The sequence below is a fragment of the Phodopus roborovskii genome, unplaced genomic scaffold (genome assembly GCF_943737965.1).
Source record: "Phodopus roborovskii unplaced genomic scaffold, PHOROB, whole genome shotgun sequence".
Taxonomy (NCBI): domain Eukaryota; kingdom Metazoa; phylum Chordata; class Mammalia; order Rodentia; family Cricetidae; genus Phodopus; species Phodopus roborovskii.
Genome location: NW_026126447.1, coordinates 31324311 through 31335706, shown reverse-complemented (window position 1 = coordinate 31335706; position 11396 = coordinate 31324311). Strand labels below are relative to the sequence as shown.

The following is an 11396-nucleotide window of genomic DNA, read 5'->3' as shown; positions in this document are numbered from 1 at the left end:
TAAAATTGAGTGAGAAGTAGATATCTCAACTATTCCTTGTATAGACACATACACATACACACATACACACACACACACACACACACACAGAGTCCCCTATTAGTATTTCATCACACACACACTATTATACACACATACTCTATCAGTACCTCATTTCTCTCTCTCTCTCTCTCTACACACACACACACACACACACACACACACACACACACACATCCCCTCTATCCCTATCTTCTCCACCAGATGTGTAGACTAGGGTTAGCTTTTGTGCTATGTATTTTGTAGGTTTTGATAAACATATGATGATATGTATCTGCTACTATACCATACAGGACATTGTTGCTGCCCCGGCCCTCTCACTAACCTCTGGAAACTGTTGATCTGCACCATCTTGCCTTTCTCCCAGTGTTCTCATTGGGCATTCAACCTTTGCATCTCTCTTCTTTCATTTTTTATATGCATTTTCAGCTCCTCCATGTCTTTTCATCCTTTCTTGGCTTTGTAGAGGAGAAAAGTGGACAGTGTTCCATGACTAATGGGATGCAAAGATGCTAACTGACATTCTGTACTGGGAGACAAGTTAACAAGAGAAAAGCATACTAATTTACCTAACCAATGTTTTACATGGTGTTAGGGTTTTCAGGAGAGGAGCCCCAGAGGCCCAGAAAGAACTGAGTGTTTTCTGGTTAGGTTTGATGAAGAATGGGAAGTCATGCAGTATTACAGAAAAGGAAATTACCTAAGGTCAATGAACTAAGGACATTCAGAGAGCACTGTTTATTCAGATGTGTCTTGGCCTCTATTGTGGTTTGAAAGAAAATGGCCCCCAAAGAGAGTGGCACTGTTAGGAGGTATGGCCTTGTTGGAGGAAGTGTGTCACTTTGGGGGCAGGCTTAGAGGTCTCTTTTTCTCAAACTTCCCTCAGTGTAGCAGTCAGTTAACTTCCTGCTGCCTACAAGATGTAGCATTTTCAGCTCCAGCACCATGTCTGCCTGCCTTCCCCCATGCTCCCCTCATGATCATAATGGACTGAACCTCTGAAACTGTACACGAACGACCCTCAATTCCATTTTCCTTCTAAGAGTTGCCATTGTCATGGTGTCTCTTCACAGCAGTAGGGAACCCTAGCTAAGACAGCCTCCCTGAGTAACATCTCCCTCAATGAACTTCAGGTGAGCAGAGAGGGCAGAGGGCCAGGGAGACCGGTCTGCCTCTGGAGTTCTTAACTTCCTTGGTCTTGAAATGATCACTATGGCTAGGTACCATATTTTGAAGTATTGTGTTCTGAGCCTCAGCAACTTGCCAGTTCACTCTTTTTTGTGTGCCATTGTCTGGGTCACCTCCATTGACTTGTCCATTTATGTGCTGATGAACATCTTGACTGTTCCAACATTCTGACTGTAAGGAATATCTGTGTGTATGTTTTTATACGGGTGCAAGTTTCCATTCAAGTAAATGCCAAGGAGATCGGCTGCAGGGTCACGGGTGAACTGGATGCCTCCTCTTCTAAGATGCAACCGAAGTGTCTTTAAAAGAGGCACTCTTACCAGCAATGAGGGACAGGTCCTGGGTCCCATCCCTTGTGAGGTCATTCTTCAGATTTTGGTTAATCCATCGAGTGTATGGCTTTGCCTTACTGCTTCAGAGACTTGCAAATAGTTTTTGCACATGTGGACCTGCCTCACCTGCCATCTGGGTATCTTCTTAGGTAAGTTGTTTGCTCTGCTTTTTGGCCTGTTCCAAAACTGAGTTGCTCATCTTCTTCTTGTAAAGGTTCTGAGTATATTTTACAAACAGACTTTATCAGATGTCTTTTGCAAATATCTCCTCTCCTCATGACTTGCCAGATTCCCCATGACTCCAAGACCATGTCTGGGTTCTTTGACTTACCAACAGACATGCAGTCTTGTTATACATACAGGGAGTTTCTGAATGGGAGTCCTTGATCTCCAGGAGACAGGGAGCTGGCCTATGATGGAGAAGGACTGTGTGATTCAGTGTTAGCAGATCCAATAAAAAGGAATTTTCATTTGGGATTGGGATTGTAGGAGGACAGAACAGGACAACAGAATGCTTTTTTGTTACCAGATGCAAATGAGTTCTTCAGTGTCCACGAGGAACTTGCTATTAGGAACAGCTTCAAGATGTGCTTCGGAAGTCCAGCAAAGGTCCACTGTTCTGACATGGTCTGTGTTCATGCTTTTCTTTATTACTTCTTATTCCTTTATTATTTGCTTATCCACGCCACAAACATGTAAGACACAATCTCTGTCTTCCAAAGGATGGCACTTATCGAGGAAACAAACTTCAAGGTAGAATGAAGTAGACATGTCTTAAAGACCGAACTGTGGTCCTAAAGATCTGGGTGAAGAAGTAAATGGGAGGGGCAGTGGGGCAGGTGCCTGTGGAGGGATCAGGCCCCAGAGCCGAGGGACAGAGATTCTTCAAGGCGATCAGTGTACCAAGGGGCCTGTGGATGGGGCAATAGGGCGTTCCTGACTGTAAGGGTGTGAGAGCAAAAGATATGCTCTCCAGGTTGTCCCCACTGAGGTGACAGTGCTGCCACATGTCTCCTCCATCCCCCCAGATCTTTGGTGTTGGTAAAGGGGAGCGGGTGTCATCTGAGGCTGGGAGTATGTAAATGACACGCCAGAGGTCACACAATGAGGTCAAACCAGCCTTTGCATCATCAAAGCTTGTGCCCTTAGGGATCACAGCTCACAATTCCAACAGACAGCTGGAGGGGGAAGGGGCTGAGAGGCATTTGAACACATCCCAGGCTTCTGGAATTTCTCAAGAAGGAGGTGAAGCTTGGCTACGTGGCAACCTGGACACCATGATGGATTTTTGAAGAGGAAGAGTCAGCAACTCCAGACTTTCAGAGTCCCGCTGTGCTGTTTGTTTCCCTGTCTGTATTTTCCTTTTGATTATCACTACGCTAGTTTTTGCCAGCTACATACTACATGGGCAGAGGGGAGAAGGTGGGACAGCAGTTTTGCAGTAGTACTTGAGGATATGGAGGCCAAGGGAGGGAGAAAACCCTGACACTAGAATCCAGGCTAAAAACAGTAAGGAAACTGTAGTGACTGGCAAGCGGCGGCATGGGCTCCGTGGAGCTCCTGGAAGATGCACAGACCCCAAATTGCTCCAGCATGCGCTTAAGCCCACAAACCCAAACCCAGAGAGAGTCCTGGCGAACAACTGAGCCATCCATTTAGCATAACTTATTTTAAGTCCTGGCTTGGAGCCAGGACAGTACCTCTGAACTCATGGTGTGTACTCACAGAGCAGCACAACCGCATCCGGGATAACAAAGCAACTGTTAATGGAGTAATTAAGAGCCTTGGGGGTGATTTATACCTTTTGTTACTGTTCCACTCGAAGTTACCAAAGACAACAATTATTAGTAACACAGGTGATCCTTAACCCACACAGGAAAGGCTGGGAATTCAGCTGCAGCTCCTGCTTCCCTAGTCTGGAGGATACAGAACCACAAAGATCTACCATCAAGAGCTTGGGGACACTGTGTGCACCCAGTTGGCTCAGCCTGGGAACTGAGGAGTTCTTCAGCCTCTTCGGTGAAGATGGAACACTGACAAAGCTCTAGGAAAGAAAGGATGGGCACCCTGAGCTGATTTTCCCGTGAAACCCTTGATTGCACTGGGTATATTTGAGAATGATGTTTGAAAGCCGGCTTCCACCAGTAGTAGGAAATCATTCTAGAGAGCAGCTTTCTCTAAGTCACCATTGAAGGGTGATTGACAAAGAGCAACACAGGACCCTAGTTGCATCCTAAAGGGTCAAATGCAGTAAAGGAAGGAAAGGTGAGGCTGGGTGCAGCTCTGCTGCTGCTGCTGCTGCTGCTGCTGGTGTGTGTGTGTGTGTGTGTGTGTGTGTGTGTGTGTGTGTGTGTGTATGTAAGAAGGGCTTAGAACATGTACACCAGGCCAGCCCTCTCCGATGCCCCATCCAGGCTGACTTCTACCCACACTCCTGGCTCTGGGATACCTGTAAAACTTCACCCCCTGATTGAGGCAGCAGCTGACTGCCCACCACAGTGTTCTTACTGGGTTCTGCTCCAGCTGGGTGGACACCATCCCAGGATAACCAGTTTTATTTCTGAGAGGTGTAATTTCTATACCATATAACCCATACATTTAATGGGTTTTAGTATGTTCACAATGTTGTATGAGCATCATCTAACCATCATCACCTAGAATGTTTTTTTCACCCCCAGATAAATACCCAATCCCTGGGGATTTAGCTTGTTTAGATATTTCGTAGAAATGGAAGCATGTGGCATGCATCTTTGTTCTCTTACCATGATGTTGCAAGGTTAATTCCTTTGTGTTATGTATTAATCCTTTATATAGCTAAGAAACATTCCATTGGGTGAATGTATCACATTTCACTATTCATATTCATGTTTTTGTGTGAACATATGGTTTTTGTTGGGTATTTACCTAGAATTTCTGTGTCACACAATGGCACTATGGCTAAATTTTAAAGAATCATTGGGCTGTTTTCCACAGCATCTCTTGTTAGGATTTTTATTTGCATTTCCCTATTGGTAACTATCGGCACTGAGCATATTTTTAAGCATAGGGTCCTGTACATGTGAGGCAGTCAGTCCTTACTGAGCTGCAGCCCCAACCCCTGCCCATGCTTTAAGAGGGTTACATGTCTTCTGTTGGCCACGTTTAGGAATTCTTTACGTATTCTGAATACTGGATCTTACCAGACACAATTCTCAACTCTTTTCTCCCCTTCTGAATTATCTGTTTACTTAGCAATATCCTTAACACAAAGATCTTTTGATTTGGCAAACTCTAATGATTTCCTTATTTCTTCTGCTGCAGGCGGTACGTTAAGCAGCTGTGGCCTCAGTATTGGCACTTGGATCTTACTCTGAGAGTTAAGTAATTTTTATTCTTCCATTTGATATTTTCTTTGTTTTGGTTCATTCCTCATCTAAAATAAGAAAAGGTCAAATGTATTCTTTTGAATTTGGATATCCACTTACCTCAGCATTATTTATTCAGAAGACTGTTATTTCTCCACTGACTTAGCCTGACACTCTAGTCAAATGTCCCTGGACCACGAGCGTAAGGGGTTACTTCAGGTCTCTTGGCTATTCTCCATGGACAAGTGTCTACCCTATGTTAGACCCACACTTCTGTCCTCTGCTCTTACTTCCATGTGTCATTGCTGTTTCCTCTCTTGTGACTTTTATGTCATATTGACAGCACTGAGCTTGGAGTGAAGGATCTCTACTTGCCTGCCAATATATGAATGACCTTGATCAGATCCCTCTCCCTCAATGACAACAATTTAGGACATACAGGACAACATAAAAGATGAAACCTTTTTCGTCTTTTAGGTAAGAACTGAATTTTCCTTCCTCACCTCTCCTCTTTGCTTAGGGGTCTGCAGAGCAGCTTAGGACCTCTCAATGGTGACTCCAACCCACTTGGCAGCCTGTACTGTTGGAGCAGCTGACCATTCCCCACTGACTGGCTGGGTACTCCGTTCTTCAGTAGGGAACTGCTAGATGGGCACAGAGGGCACCTGCACACACTCAGACCAGTCTGACCGCTCTGGCTGAGCAGCAGTGAATCAGGAGCTGGTGTGGTCCATTTGCCCTGAAATTCCTCCTTGGTCACAGTCTTCTCAGCCTGCTCCTCTGGATCCCTGTAAAGATCAGGCATAACCTTCCAGGGATGCTCGTGGGAGATAGTGTCACGCATGCAAAGTACTTCCCGAACTACCATAAACCATATTAGAGCCACTGAGTGAGCTCCCTTGTTGTTGCCTGGGATGGCAATGTCCACATAGTGGAAAGGGCAATCTGTGTTACACAGAGCAATGATGGGCAGGTTGATTTAAGATGCCTCTGTGAGGAACTAGTGGTTAGATTTTAGCAAGTTTTCTCAGACTGCCAGCCCCCAAATCATGACATGGAGACTTATTATTAGTTATGAATGCTTGGCCTTAGTTTATGCTCATTTCTAGCTGGTTCTTATAAATTAATTTAACCTGTTTCTCTTCATCTGCATTTTGCCTCAGGGCCTTTTACCTTTCTTCTGCATCTGCATGTTCTACTTTACTGCTTCTTCAGTGTTTGGCTCGCAGCTGCCTAGCTGGCTGGCCCCTAGTGCCTTCCTCTCTCCCCCACTCTTCCTCCTCCTATTTATTCTCTCTGCCTGCTAGCCCTGCCTAGCTATTGGTCATTCAGCTTTTTACTAGACCAATCAGATATCTTAGGCAGGCAAGGTGAAACAAATGTAACACAACTTTGCATAATTCATATTTTACAATATAAATGTAACACATCTTTACATAAAGGACATCGTCCTGGGATCTGTCACCACTAGAAGCCTCAGCTGTTTAGAACTGGTTCATGAAGGTCCCAGGCATGAAGCAGGCAACAATTGGAGTGGTTCTAACGGCATCAACAAACTTCAGCACAGCTTACTGTCTGGTGTTCCTGAAGGAGATGATGCTGCCATCAGCAGGGTTCTCAATGGCAAATTTAGCCTGGGCTGCAAACTACATCTTCCCTCCAGGTCCTCTTCAGACTTACAATGTAGATATTGTAAAGAGTAGGTTTTTTTGCCTGCCACTGGTTTTGTCCCGCCGCCGTGGCAGCCCCAATTAACACACTGAGACTCTGTATTTGATATAATACTGTTGGCTAGGTACTTGTTTCTTAACGGCTAGCTCTGTCTTAAGTATTAACCCATTTCTGTTAATCTATGTATTTCCACGTGGTCTTATCTTACCGGAGAGCCAGCTGGCATCATGCTTTCTCCAGACTCTCCATCCTGACTCCTCCTTACTACTTCCTCTTTCCTCCTTTTCTCTTAGTCCTGCCTATCTTGCTTTCCTATTGGCCAACAGTGCTTTATTTATTAACCAGTATGAAAAACATATTTACAGAATGACATCTCCCACCAAGATACCATCACTTTTCCTTTTGTAGATGTACTGCTCCATCTGAAAGTCAAGATTGGTGCCACCTAAGTGGATTCCAATGGCAAGGAATTTGAGGACATCCTTCTCCTTCATCTGCAGGAAATCAAGGACTCTGGACATTGCATAAGTTTCCCTTTAAGTTACCACAGAAATAAAAAACAATGCCATACGGGCCCATCCTTGGGCAGCACAGAGAGCAGGACATACCTTCTAACTGCATCTCAACCTCACCAGGTCGAGCTAACCACACCCCCAATAGACAATTATCATTTCCTGGGTCACAGGGCATAAGAAGTTCAAAGCTTTGATAAATATTGCCAAACTCACCTTCAGAAGGATTGTGCCACCTTGTGGAGCACTAGCAGTTTAGAGAACCTGGAGAGAAACAGTCATTGGGAGACGCTCAGAGCCCTGTTTGAGGGTGGCTAGCTTTGCACTGCTTTCCAGGCACACATTTCAGTGGAGGCAGCATTCCAGGCATGGTGGATAGAGCCACCACAATACATTTGTAGACCCAGTGTGTTCTCTCTTCTAAGGGTCCTGCCAGCAGCACGCCTCATACTTCATAATGCGTTCACATCCAATCATACATACTTTTACCCACAGAATTGTTAAGAAGCATGTACTTTTCTTTATTTTAAGATATATATGTGAATACAATAATCGACTCACTGCACACTGGCCTAACTGGCATTTATTGCATCCTGTAAATATTTACTACTTTCAGCGTGCACTTATCTTTTGCTTTCCAATGCTCCCCTCCATTTAAGAAATGCTGCCCCTCATGAGATTTTAAGAATTAGCACAGAGGGATCTACCGTTCACTTTGACCGGTTCCAGGTGGTAATATTTGACCAATTATTTACAGTGATCACAGCGGGACATGATAGGACACTGAGAGTACACACCATCCTACTCAGGTTCATCCTATTTCTCAGACTCTCTCTCTCTCTCTCTCTCTCTCTCTCTCTCTCTCTCTCTCTCTCTCTCGTGTGTGTGTGTGTGTGTGTGTGTGTGTGTGTGTGTGTCTTGGCTATTCAATTTTATCACCACTATGGCTTGGAACACAGTCAAGACACTGAACAGTTCTGTCACCGGCCCCCTTGTGTATTCTTTTGCAATGTTCTTTTACTGTCTCAAGGAGAGCAATTTTTAGGTCTCAATTTTTTTGTAGCCATGATTTCTAAGCAATGATTCCAGTGTCTGAAGGATAAAAATGCTCTGTTGTCAAGGTAAACTCATGACCATTTGCATACAGGGTAGATTCGCTGTCTGCAGACTCTAAGGACATTTATTTCATAAGGTTATAAACACTGTAGAACAGATATGGAGAAATTTAGCCCTGGAACTAAACAGTCTGCAGCTGAAAATTCCTGTTCCACTGTTTATTCTTTTAGAAAAGACTTCTTTATTTTTATTTTATGTGCATATGTGTTATGCCGGAGTGGTACACCATGTGTGGTCAATGCTCAACAGAGGCCAGGTGGGTAAGCCAGATCCCTTGAAACTGGAGTTACAAACAGTTGTGACCCACCAAGTGGGTGCTCAGAACCAAATCAAAGTGGTTCCTATATGAAAGCAGTCAGTGCTCTTAGCTGCTGAGTCATCTCTCAAGCTGCAGCACCGTTATTTCTTAGCAAAGTGGCTTTGTACCAGTTCCCTCTGCTGCCTGTACTTTTCTGTTCCTTACTCCGAGCGCAGTGTATTTAGTAATATCTCTGCTGGATCTGTTTGGGGTGGAAGGGTGTAGCAGAGTCACAGGAGCATCTCATAGGGAGAGAGGACTTCCTGAGGATCCTGAGAGAACCCTTCCTGGGAGAGTGCCGAGCTCCAAAGGCCACTCCTGAGTGTATGAGCAGAGCTGGACTGGCACTGAGCAGAGCATCACCTTTTGCCTTGATGCCATTAAATCTCTAGGAACAGGGCACATCTCTTGTGCCCTGAGAGAACATTTTGAGATGAGGAAGGAGTCCCTGCTGAGGTCTGCTACAGCAGGAACCGTTCTAAAGGGATCCCTCAATAAAACTGAAAATGGATGGGGACATCGCCCCAGCTCATTTTGCAGCAACGTCAGCAACGGCAGAGTTTGAGGATTGCCAACAGGTTCGGAGTGAAACGATGAAGTCTCCTGCAACCTGATTAACAGCTACTCCCGGGGCTGAAATAAGCCACCTGGCTGACTGGTGGAGAAAAATCCCTTCCCGCATCAGCCTGGCACTCTATATCATGTATGGTCCCGGACAAGCTGAAAAATGAGTTAACAACTCCAAGCCTGTTGTGAAACTCCTGTGGCAGTGGTTATGGTTCCTTCCAGGGAGAATCGGCGTTTAGTAGACATTTGACATCCAAATTTATATTTCATTTAATGAGCATTTATTAGAAGACCTAGGTTCAAGACCTGTCTTTGCCACAATGGACAGTACCAACAAGACAAGTCCCTATGTGAGTATCGGTTTCTTCAGTTGGAAAAGAAAAGGGCAGCATTTGATGACCACAAAAGATCCTTCAAACCCCGAGAGGGCAGCATCGGTGTCTGCTGTCCCCGACACTTCAACTGGTGCTTGGCATATCTCAGAGAACATCTCCAACCTGTCTGAAAAAAAAAAATGGTCTGTGCAGTATGTGTTTTACTGACTGAGCCATCTCCCCAGCCTTCACATATATTTTATTGCTAATTTGTAGGTATAAAAATAGTACATGGTTTAACCCTTTTTATACTGCAAGTGGCAGGGAGCCTGACTTAACTTTGCTTACACAGAAAAGGCAGTTTATTTCCTCATATAGTTGGAATGTCTAGACATAAGGGCCAATGAGGTCCCCAGGGACAGATTTCTTCCTGTCTTTGCTTCCAGGATGGGATCTCCCATTGAGGCAGGGTTATCCACAGCCACGTGTCAGCTACCAGCAGCTCCTAAAGTCATGCTTCATGGCTCTAGTGACAGTGCCTGTCTTTTCTTGTCCCCATATCCCAAGCAAGAATCCAGGCATTCTGTTCTGACTAAATGACTTTGTTCATCTGACTCCCCTGAAATAATCCCCGTGTCCACCAAGAATGGCTCCAGCTGACTCATGAGGCTTAATTAGAAGCTGCCCTGGTAGTGGTGGTGGCAGTAGAGAATCTGGAACCAGGTTTCCTGGAGCACATGGGTCCCAAATGGAAGTTGGGCTTAGCTGGGTTGAAGGCACAGGCACTCCTAAGGCAGCCGTAAATGCCCTTTGCACCATGGAAATAGAAGAAAGTGTGGGAAATTTGGAGAAACAAGTAAACTTAAGTGTCTCATAGCCTCAGGACTAAAAGACAAAGAACACTGACTCTGAGGCACATTTCCCAGAAGGCTTTGTCTCAAAGAGATAAAGATGTGCTAGATGTTTTGAATTTGAATATCACTTCTTTCAGAAATTTGGAAGGCAGGCTTTTATTAAGTTGTCTGCACACAAAACCAGAACCCCACAATATAATATCTCAACTAGGACTAGGACACCATCTATCACCATCTCATTTAAATTCACCGGTGTGTTTATCCATGGACATGTGGTGGTGTGAGCGTGTGACTGTGCCTTTACACAGGCATGCCACAGGATATGTAAGGCAAAGGGCAACTGGAAGTTGGTGGAAGTTGGTTCTCTCCTTTTACCTTATGGGTCCCCGAGGTCATCAGTCTTGGCGGCCAGAGCTTTTTATATCCATGGAGCCGTCTCACCACAATCAAAATATTATAGTTTCTTGAGAAGAAACAAACCCTTCAAGAGAGTGAAGGATGCTGGGCTGGCAGAGGGAGTCACCAAAGCCCAAAACAAGGGGTGCTAGACATCAAGAAGACCCAAGTGTGAATCCTAGCTCTTTCATTTTTCAGCTGCATGGCCTTGAACATACCTCTTACCTCTGGAAACTTCATTTTCGTCTTCTCAGGAGGATCTAGGTTTTGTACTCCTGCACTTGGGCAGGATACTTCTTGCTTTGAAGGCCACACTGTCTTTACTGCAGGGTGCTAAGCCTTGATTGTTGACTTGGCAGGACTTGGAATAACTGAGACTACAATCCCTCTGGGCATGTCTGTGAGGGAGTTTCTACATCAGGCTAGTTGAGTGCAACAACTTACCTTGAATGTGGGTGCCACTATTTCCTGGCCTGGTGTTCCCACCTGAGCGTCAGTCAGCATTCACTTCTCAGCTTTCTACTGATGCAATAAGACCAGTGGCCTTAAGTTGCTGCCACCATGATTTCCCCACCATGGTGGGCTGTACCCTCAGACAATGAGCCCAAATAAATCCTTCCTTCTGTGGCTTTCATAAGGAGTTTTGTCACAGCTATGAGAAGAATAACTCATGTAAAGCCTTTACTCGCCAGATCCAGGGCCCTGCATGTACCATACCTACTCCCAGCTGAGACAACAAAAAAATCTTCAGACATTGAAAAATGC

The 11396-nt window shown here is 45.0% G+C and overlaps 1 pseudogene; it reads right to left on the bottom strand.

Annotated features, from left to right (window-relative positions):
- Window positions 1–5439: 5439 nt before the first annotated feature.
- LOC127224860 (40S ribosomal protein SA-like) lies at window positions 5440–7095 on the bottom strand (annotated as a pseudogene).
- Window positions 7096–11396: the final 4301 nt, after the last annotated feature.